The sequence below is a fragment of the Acanthopagrus latus genome, chromosome 4, assembly GCF_904848185.1.
Source record: "Acanthopagrus latus isolate v.2019 chromosome 4, fAcaLat1.1, whole genome shotgun sequence".
Taxonomy (NCBI): domain Eukaryota; kingdom Metazoa; phylum Chordata; class Actinopteri; order Spariformes; family Sparidae; genus Acanthopagrus; species Acanthopagrus latus.
In genome coordinates, this window is record NC_051042.1 from 32,463,693 (window position 1) to 32,474,881 (window position 11,189).

General features: G+C 40.9%; 1 protein-coding gene across 1 annotated transcript in view; it reads right to left on the bottom strand.

Annotated features, from left to right (window-relative positions):
- The window catches only part of LOC119018435 (tyrosine-protein kinase CSK), a 44,910-nt gene extending 35,856 nt beyond the window's left edge, over positions 1-9,054 (bottom strand). Inside the window, exon 1 of the mRNA XM_037096104.1 lies at positions 8,791-9,054. The gene's annotated coding sequence lies outside the window, so the exon portion shown is untranslated. The remainder of the gene's footprint in view (positions 1-8,790) is intronic.
- Positions 9,055-11,189: the final 2,135 nt, after the last annotated feature.

The following is an 11,189-nucleotide window of genomic DNA, read 5'->3' on the forward strand; positions in this document are numbered from 1 at the left end:
GGGTATGATAATATGATTATGGAATAAGATAAGACCTATAGTTATCCATCTGTCCATCTCTAAATCCATTATCCATCCATGCATCCATCCAGCTACCTATCTCTCAGTAAGCCATGGGGCTCATCAGCTGGTGTATCAGAAACATGCTCAGAAGTAGGCCACAGTCAACAATAAACATCTCTGTACCGTGCGGATCTTCTGGTTTAATCTCCCAATTGGAAACATTGGAAAAAAGATGTTGCTTTTATATTAAAAAAGAAAGAAAGAAAAAAAGATTTCTGAGCCTGAAGGGATTTCCACACAAAAGAAAAGATCAAGTGAAATTTTCCTTTAATAGAAAACCCTGTATTAGAGTAGACCTAATTCATGCCATTTTACTTCAGCAGTCTCAGTGACATCATTAAAGCAGAGGCGTTTACTGAATCTTTGAAGTAAATCAGATGACTCAACTGTACAAAAACTACTTTGGACTGCGTCGAACAGCAGATAAAAGAGGAAGCACTGGAGTCTCCCTGCTGGGACAGGATTCGTTGTCATTATCATCATCATCAGTGATTCATCCTGTATTCTTTTTTTTAGGGCATTCATAATAATGGCAGCAGAGTATTACATCTCTTTTGAACGGAGAAACACATCATATTATTTGTACTGACTGCTCTACTTCCTCTTTAGCTTCCCGTATTGGCCTAAATGAAGGACTTCAGTGAACCAGGACACAGGTGTTGATGTGCGCAGGGAGGCGGAGTGATCAGACAGTGGAGTAAACAGTGAGACGCTGCACATACAAATGACATATTAGCACAGGGCCTTTACAGTCAATTGCTGCTTGGCTCTGAAACTCATGTCAAGAGTTCAGATGTCAGTTTGATGCTTTCTATGTGCCTGACACAGTCTCATATGAGACAGAACTATGAGACAGCGCTCCCCAAAGAATTTAAATATGGATCAAATTGGCCACATCACAAGAGCTATGCATATTGTGACACAGTAGGTGTTCATGTGGGGAGTTAAAATGTGTAACACTTAACCAGATGGTGATGTTTATTTCTGCTAATCCACTAAACTACAGGTTTTTAAAAAAAGGGACAGCAGCAAAATCATACCCACTTTACAAATCTCAGTCATCTTGAGGTACAGTATATCTTTATATCACCCAAGAATGTCATTATCTTCAAAATGACTAGAAGGCTGCTGCTAAGACTGTTGAGTAGTAAATACATTAATCACAAAAGATGAGACGCTATCAGGATCTTATCTGACTAGATGACAATGGTTGATAATCATCACAGTTTTCCTTCACACTCATTAATCAGACAAGCAAATCGCAATGTTAGGGCAAAAAGTGGAAAACATCAGTGTTTTTCCCCGGTGGGAAATACTGAAAACAAACGGTTCATTCAGTTCAAGATCAGCTGGAAACATGAAAGGTTTAATTCATGGCACACGTAAAGCAGAGCTGCTGATCAAACACCATGTTTAGGTTGGCATTTTATGCAAAGCTTAGGAATAAAATAAGTTATTCATCAGCTGGACTTCTTTCTAAACAGATAGTGTTGCTTTATCAACACTGGACACCTGCGCAAACATCCTGACCATGCATTGAATTTTACAGCTAAAAACAGGCGGAGCAAGCTCTTAAAAAGGTCTAAAATAAGACTCTGTGTGCTGGATTTACCAACAGCACATCATTCAGTGAATGATGATACTGTATATGGTTATAATTTGTATAGCGTTCTGGGACATAGCATCATAGCGACAACATGAAGCGACTCCTACACCGATGGTTGCATAGATGGGTCTATGCTGTTAGCATTGGTTACTTCATCAAACTGTTTTCTTTTTTACAAGAGCACAAGTCTGTTCCATCCAAAACATCTTTTATCAACCAACTACAATACTGAAGCTTGCTGTTTAACATGAAACATCCCCCATCAGTTGCTATGTTTACATGGAGAATATTTCTTCACTCACGCTTAAGATTTCAGGTCAACCGTTTACAAAGGACGGGATTAAAATGGTCTGGTGTTTATGTGCAACAACGAATTTAATCAAAGCAGCTGTGTGACATGCGCAAATGTGATGGTGCATCATGGATTCCTCCTCTCGTCTTGTCTTTTATCTCTTTTGACGCCTGTTTGATCAGTTCTCTAACAGCTCTAACAAAAACAGCTCTCAAAGCTGCAATCTTTGGTAAGTGGAGAAACGTGCGTTACTACTAGGCTACTACGTGGGCCAATATTTGATTATCTAAGTGATATTTTTCACAATATCAAATATCGAACAGCTGTGTGATTCTCACTATGCACTGAAATGAATACTTTTGAAAAGGTTTAAACACTTCTGCAACCGATGAAATTCAGAGGATGCTGGGTTCAAAGTTAACGTAATAACATGTTTAATATCGACGTCCTATTGTTGCACAATTAATTAGCTCTCTAAATCTATACCATTATATCCTTTCCAACCAACACAATGACACAGGATAAACCCGCATCTGTGCTGTTGGTCATTATCTTGCCAAGTGACCCCAATCTCAGCCTGCGCTCAACACAGCCGGACGCTGGCTTTGATAACGCCATGCACATTTAAACAATACTTTACACACTGATTAATCAAAGAAGAGCATTAAAAAAACAACTAGAACTACAATTGAAGTAAGGACTTTATGAATGGTGACCACTTATAATGTCATTTATGCCACTTATAATAGTGCTACAGTGTCATTTGATTATGTCATAAGTAAGCTGAATGCCAGCTTAGTGTAGACTGACATCATATGTGCATCCTCCAAATGAAAAGATGCTCCAGGCATCAGCTTTTCTGTATGGATCCACTCAAAGGAGGAAGTGTCGGTTTCCTCCAGCTGAAATGTTTCCTTCTGCTCATTAATTCAAATCAGCTGTCACACAACCTCAAAAAGCAGACTGATGTCATCGAGCTGATATGTAATTTGATAACAAAACACTGTCATGCTGGTTTGCATCAGCTTGTGTGTGTGTGTGTGTGTGTGTGTCCGGGGGGGGGGGGGGGGTTAATGAGAGACCCATAGGCGACATCATAACTGGTAACTTGGTAATTTCGGTTGATTTATGTCTTGGGAGGTGAGGAATTTTTCACCATGCCATTTCTAAATTATCACCTCAGGTACAAAACTGTTATGTGGATAATAGAACATTTCAGCTGTGATTTGCAGGACCTGATGGTGGTTGTCTCGGTTGTAATCTGACAGACGAGGCCCCTTTATTTGACACCATTACCTATTTAATGAAGCAGGCACAAAAACATTTCCAAGAAAAGATTTCTGATCTTTTTGTTGACAGTCACATAAAGCAAGTATACAGAATTGCAAGATTTTTGAAGTGTCTGAAATGTAAATATTTTTCTCACATATGCAGATGGACTCCTTAAACTTTCCCCTACATAAGCTCAGTAGCAACACAGGAACAGTGCAAATAAGAAAAATAAACACGTAGACCCTGACTTTGTCTGAAATGGTATATTCTAGAAATGCTCAGATGTTGGATTATCTTTCCCTGTGGGAAATCTCTACTGGCTGTGGGCGTACTGAAAGACTAGGCATGTGTCAGGCCTGCAGCTCTAGTCATTGCCTACATTGTGCAGCAAGCCAGCAGGCATGGCGGCAGAAGCCTCCCGGCCGTCAAGGAGCTGCCTGACTGACCAGCCGCTGCCCAGATGGAGAGGCCTTGCTGAGTTTGCAAGCAAGATGGCAGCCACAATGCCACTATTCTACTGGGCAGCATAATCACTAGGATGGAGGGGGGGTTACCATTATCACAGCTCTGCAGGTACTGAACAGAGAATTTAGGGAAATATTGGACATAGATATGAGTCTGAAAAATATCTAAGACCAGTGATGTTTGTGGTCTCTCAATTACTTTTAAGAGACAGCCTGACCAGGCTTATACAGGGCTGTTACTCAATCTTCTATTATCATTGTTACTATCATTATCATCATTATTAGCTATGATGGCTTTAGGTACTGTAATGGTCCTGAAAACTTTAAGCTGTTTCTCATTAAGATTATCAAGAAGAAAAAACAAGGACTTAAAGCCATCATGCACCGATATGTTTGAGAACTAATATAATCTTAATCGACTTAATCTAAAGTATGAGGCTTTGCAAGGCAATGCTCATATCACACTGTAAGTGATTAAAAGATTATGGAGGCAAAATAAATAACCGACACGCTGATTTGGCAGCTAGAGCAGAAGCAATTAGTTGATTAACAGATTAATCACCGGCCAAACAATTAATCTGCAACTGTCTTGATAATGGATTGATAGTTTAAGTCACGGTTTAAGCAAAAGTCCTGAAAACGTTAATGGTTCCAGTTTGATACTGGTCGATGAATGATCGACGGTTGACTACTAATCCCTGACCATACGTAACATCGTGATTCAAAAGGCTCCCAACCAGAGAGCACATTTAGGTGGTGTGTCCCCTCAGAGTTGCCGTAGGGCAAGAGTTGTTGTTTGTGATATGTGGGAGAGGAAATGAAAAGAAGCATGCTGCTGCTCAGTGCACTAACATTATGTCTCCATGTACAGTTTATTATTTTCTTCACCAGCTCAGTTCGGCGAACCCAAGACACTCAGCAGTGTCTTTAGTTTCCTGCGGGCCACTGTTGCTCTCAGTCATGCCTTTTTTAAAAACACGGTTTTCTGAGCTTGGCTTCCTTGGCTAGTCAGTCAACGTTGTTTCATGCATATGAAGCTGAGCAAAGCAAAGTTGAACATGAACACATGAACATGTATGTCAGTGGCAACAGGAGATAGCTGAAGATTCGTGTCAGAGCAATGGTAGGAAACAGCCGCGGCTACAGTGGTGAACCGTACGACAACACTGACGAGACACGCTTCCTCAAATTCATAAACAACGATGTCATTGTCTATCAAGATGTTTTACTGAAGACATCGTCAAATGCCAATTTGGCAGACATCACCCAACCATAGTTCCACTTCATTAAGTCTCAATATTTGCTAATTTTAGGGTGTCCTTTATAATATTTAATTTTATACCTTTGGGTTTTGAACTGTTAGTTGAACAAATCTTAAGGCTGAAGTTGAGCAATTTTAAGGCATCCATTCAGGCTTTGGGAAACTGACAGACATATTCAGTATTTGCAGACATTCTATACACTAGGCATGAATGATATTTAAATTTCACAACCTGCAACATACTATTAACCAGATAATCATCAACATATTCATCAAATGGCACTAAAACATACTGGAACCACTACATTTTGTTAGGAAACACGTCTTTTTTTTTAATTTCATTACAGGAAGGACACCTTTCTACAATCAAATAATCTATAAGTAATCATAAATCATAAATCATAAGCTCTATCAGGATAAATAAATAGTGGTTAAGTCATCTCACTGTCATTTTTTGTTTGGATTAACTGACATCTGATTTAACTTGTTTGTATGGGCGATATAATGTGCAAGCCATGCCTTCAGCCATGGTGACAAGGCAATTCAAAATAAAACAGGAAACCAATATAGGACGAGCCAGCTAGACAGTTATTCATATGAGAATATTCATGATTATCTCGATTCATGCAAGCAGTAGTAGTAGCAATATGGTGAGCAGGTAACACCATGATAGTCTTAATCGACCACAAAAAATGTCTGGTAAGACAAATTACAGAGCTAATCAAACTGTTGTAATCCTCATAAACAGAATTGTTCCATGATACATCTATTCTTCTCTTCTCATATTTAAAAAGAGGAAGCACTGCAGGTGTACTGCATATTTCCGGACAGTTTCACTTTCTATCAGGCTTCCTAAATAATTGGACCGTGGCACTGCTCACCACTTTGTTTTTTGCAATGCCTACAATACACCTCCAAAACTCAGAGTGGCTAATGCCTTATCAGACAGTAAAATACATCATGATGTGCACTGAGAGCGTGTACGTCTGAAACCTCATGCACTGCTACCAGGCTGCTGAAATGCAGACGGGCATTAAGTAAATGCTGTTGAATGTATCTATACAGTGTGATCATACAGCTACTGTGTGGCGTATGTCTTGCACCATCTGTGATGTCCTGTTGCTCATGAGTGTCAGTATACAGTTAAGCTCTGCACCAAAGTCTCCACGATAAATCCCCCCTCTGTTATTGCACTTGCTGATTAAAGAGACAGTGGACACTGAGGGGAAGAGGCTGGAGAGGAAGAACGGACTAAAACGGTCATTGTGTTGAGGTCAGCAGGGCCTTGGACGGACTTCAAATGTGCAATGAGATGGTTAGTGTACAGACAGAGGAGCCATTACTCCCCTGCTGAGCACATAAGCCTGGCTCAGAGCTTAACGTAAAACAGTAACGCAGCTCAGCTCCTTGCAGCTTTGAGCATCGACCAGAGAGCGATTTTTTTCCCCCCTCCTCATAACTCATTGTTAAAAGGCAAAGAGCCGACATGTAGCCAGGCTTGCGGACATGTCCTGTCACCTCTTGTCTTCGTCAAGCTTCACCTCGATTAGACTACTCCAATCTAGTCATCAGTCAAGTCAGTGAGACAGGGAGGGAGCTATTGACGAGGTAGATCGGTTTAATCTGTGAGTCTTCTTACTAGATGGGTCTGACTTCACAGATGGAGAGATGCACGGCCTCACTACTTAGACCACAGCTGAGTGAGTCACGCTGTGTTTAGAAAGACTGTAATAAAACATTTTGTGCTTCAAATTCTGTCACATAGAAATTACTGAGTTTTTTTGCACTGAAAGAAAAAGGTATTAATTACTCTCAGCACAGACCCTTGAGACACTTTGTTGGACATCCTAGCATACCGGCAGCAGGTTAGCCCTGACAGACGCAGCATATGGATTCCTAACATGGTGCAGTCTGGATGAACAGATTCCTCTGGGGATAATGAATGCCAAGCCCTCACGCCCCTTCTCGCTCCAAGCAATCTTGGTAACAGAATTCGCTAATAGAAAACCCAAAGCCATCATGCTGCTTCATCTGTACGCTGCACTCACTGTAATCAACACAACAGTTCCGACAGGTGGGCATCAAAATGAGTCATTTAATGTAATTACCACTGTCTCTATCCAGATTTCAACGATGGTCAGCCTCAACCAGTGTGGAGCGCAAAGTTATTAAAATAGGCAACAAGACCTGGAGGGATGATGTTTTAGATTTCTAGCAGTAACACGCACAAACATGAGATTATATTCTAATCATAAGATTTTTTTTTGTCCACTGAAAACAACCCAGGAGTGACACTGTAAACTTCGGCAGACAGTTTTCACCTGAGGTGAATGAGAACACTGTGAAGTAACAATGTGCCACAGACACTTCATCGCTCTTTGTCGGTCAAGCCACGGCTTGCAGAGGTATGTACATTTCAACATTTCTCTCAAGACGGTTGAACCCTGAATTAGTGAGTGAGGAACTAACAAACCGCAGCAGACGGCTTCGTGCCCGACTCATTCATGAAACACAAACCACATTTAACAGTGCAACTATTTGATCTTAAATCACTAAATGATCATTAACCTGTAACAAAGCGTCCACAGCATCCAGTGCCCTTGAGCCAAGCACTGACGCTTCACCAGCTCCAGGATGGTGTTTTGTAGCTCTAGCTGACCTCTGACCTCCCTGTGGAGGAGAGCAGGAGAAAAAAAACAATCTCCCCCAGGAATAAACTTTATCATCAACATCAATTATCTGCTGTCATAACTGAACCGGACATCTCTGTTGAGGCACTGCTCCCTCTCTATAATCATATACAATGACATGTTATCCCCCTAAATCCAAGACAAATGCTAAAGAATGTAATAGTGGAAGACACATTATATTAAAACAATATAAGCGGAAAGATAGAGATCAGTGTTTCCTCAATGTAAGGGGCTGAACCTCGGCTCCAGCCCTGTGCTCTCCTCGGTGCAGCGCGGAGGTGGCTAAAATTACAGTGTCCATTATCGGACAGAGTCATTAATTCTTAAATACAAAGCAATAACACAAAGGCCAGACTGCAGTATGAGCACAGGTGTGGTATACACATGGTTACCATTCAAACCTGTCCGTCTACAGTCAGAAATGTGTGCACCAAAACGGCAGCATCCGCCTGTAACACAAAGCTGCATGGTCCTCTGACTCCCCAGCTCTGTCTCTGCTGGCTTCCCCGCTGTGCTGGACCGACACAGTGTCAACAAATACGGCTGGACAACAGAGGAAGGTAAAGGTCGGGACCACAAAGCCGCGACAGAGGCGTCCGACTCTGGAGGGGAAGGGAAGGGGGGAGAGGGGAAGGTGGGTGACGAGGAGGCTCCGGGCAACAGCCGCAAAACAGCCCGAAAACGACAACATAAATGTGGGGTAACACAAACCAACACACACAGACACACGGCCATGTACCAGTTGCCTTGTTTTGTTTTGTGTCCACTGCTCTACTGTCAAACACAATGAAGGTAAACAGGGAACAGACTGGAGGGGGGTAAAAGAAAGAAGAAAAAAAAATCTGTTCAGACCGAGCATTAATTGTGTCCGATAATGGATGCAGTGACGTTATATTGTACGTTAACTTAGCAGCTAGCGCTAACGGTCACAAAACAGGCTGAACGTTAGCTCTGTGAGTGGACAGCGCTTCTCCTAACGTAACATTTACGAGCATTTTAAAGGATATAACAGACAAATACAGCACACACAGCCCAGTAATGACACCACCAACACCTCCTCCACCTCCACCACCACCACCACCTCCTCCTCCTCCTGCGAGCTATCCCTCTCGAGCTAGAACCGTTGGGACAAAACAACTCACCCGAAAGATTCTAGTAGTGTCGACCCAGATGCTGCTGCAAGAATCAGCGATGAAGGCCCATCAGGAGGACTCCAGCGGTCCGGGGGGGCATCCAGGTGTCGCGACGTGAATATTAGACAATCCCAAACGTGGCTTGGCTCCGGACTCTGTCTGCATATGTGTGTCTGTGTGTGTGGCGGAGCTCTGCGAGGCCTGCTGCTGCTGCTGCTGCCGCCGCTGCTGCTGGAGGAAATGGTCTCCGCTCCGCGAGGCGCAACGCGCATGCGCGGAGGAATGGCACAGCCGAGGGGCGCGCGGTCTGCGAGCACAACCGTGTGGCCAACAGGTGAGACAGTCACCTGGTGGAGGACTTGTTACTGCCTGCCTGCCTGCCTGTCTGCCCCAACATCCACCCATCCATCCAGAGCATATTATAGACTAAACTATAATCTGTACCAGTAAAATAGATACAAACAAATATGGCACATCTGTGTATTAAACTCATTTCATTGCTCAAAAATTATAATAACTATCATTAATAACTGGTAGACTACAGTATGCTGTAACCAGGATTTTAGAAATACTGATGTCCTGCTCCCCTTACATCCACCCATCCATCCAGAAAATATTATAGACTGCAGCAGAAATCTGTGCATTTCTCTGCATTTTGACATAATCAATTAGGAAATGATATCAGTGCCAGCAAATAGATGACTAAAATTCAAACAAAGGAAAAAGCTAAGTAACAAACATGGCCAATTTTGTGTATTAAACTAATTTCTTTGCTCAAAAGAAATAACTGGTAAAGACTACAGTATAAATCTGTGCATTTCTCGGCATTTTGACAGGACAGATAATCAGTTAATAATTAATACCACCAGCGTAGATGAAAGTTGGACACATTCTGACAGAAGAAGAAGAAAAAGTAAAAAGTAACCAACAAGGCCAATTTTGACTTTAATGTATTCAACTTATTTGAACTTATTTATGGGCTTAAAAGAATGTATGAACATAGGTAACACTTTATATTAAACATCATTAATAACTGCTACATTTATAGTTAATTTTCACTGCTATGAAAATATGAATGGGTTCATAAAACATGTATTAAGCAACTGTAAATGTTAAAAACCTCAGTTTCAGCTCTCTAATGGTATCCAAATAATGATAATAAAATAACTACACAGTATTTATTGACCATTTAAAGAGTATTATGAACATCAGCTGCAACTATCCAACAAACAGCTGCTCATAAATAGTTTATAAAGCATTTCATTGCTTGTTAACAGTGAAATAACTATTGACTAAAGTAAAGTATTACAGAATATAAACCTGTATTAAAATATAGCATACCAATTGATGACCTCAGTGTCCTGAGTGGTAGCTGTATATGTATGTGGTAACACTTTATAACAAGCTGCTGTTACAGAACACAACTTTTCTCTCCTCTTACGAATTAAAGGCTCATTATGTAGTTTTAGATAAGAAATTCAAACTCAGAATTTTAATATTTACAATATTAATTAGGGAATAATACAGACTTTTTTCCATAAGTGAATAAACAAGCTGTTTTCAGAGGAAAATAAGATCCAAGAACACTGTCTGAAGCTAGAAAGGTGGCAGGGTCCGCCACATGAAAACAAAGTTTGTTTATTTAGTTTGTTTGGGCATAACAAAAATCAGTCAAAGAATCTTTCTCTTTGGATTAAAATCTCTGCATCATTAAATATACAAATACATAGATGTAGTTTCCCGGGCTCTCACGTCACTTAATTAAAGGACAATTCACCCAAAAACTTTAATATTTTCGTGATCTATTCGACCCTGCGTCCATAGAAAATCAGGTGAAATTTGTCCACAAAACATTTCTGGAGCTTCACAGCAGAATAGCATCACAGCATTCACTGAAACAACTGAAGCAAAAGAGGATTTGTTTTAAAACATCCAAAAAACAAATGTCTTCATACAGTTCGTCAAGTCTCCAGAAGCCCCAAGATCCAGAATTGATTTGAAAAGATCTAATTTACACCCTTGACAAGTTGTTGAGCTTCTGCACCTGCTAACTCTTTTACCTTCACAGCTTCAGTGAAGATTTCAGCTTCAAAAGGGGTTTAAATAACGTGTTTTAAATAAATTTGGCTTCTAGAAACTTGGATTACACCTTTGTGAGCTGTATGGAGCCATATCCTGTTTTATATTCATACACTATGTTTTTACCTGTCTACCGTTTTAGATGCCAGGTGTCAAACTTCACCTGCTGAACATTAATGTACATATATTATTCACCAATTACCAAAAACTACTTTAACTGTGAGCAGGGGTCTGATCATGGCTGCTTATGAGGGTTAATCTCTACTGTATTTTTATTTTTTCAGAGTAAACCACGGGGCCTAACATCGCAGGAAGATCCCAGGTGTGAC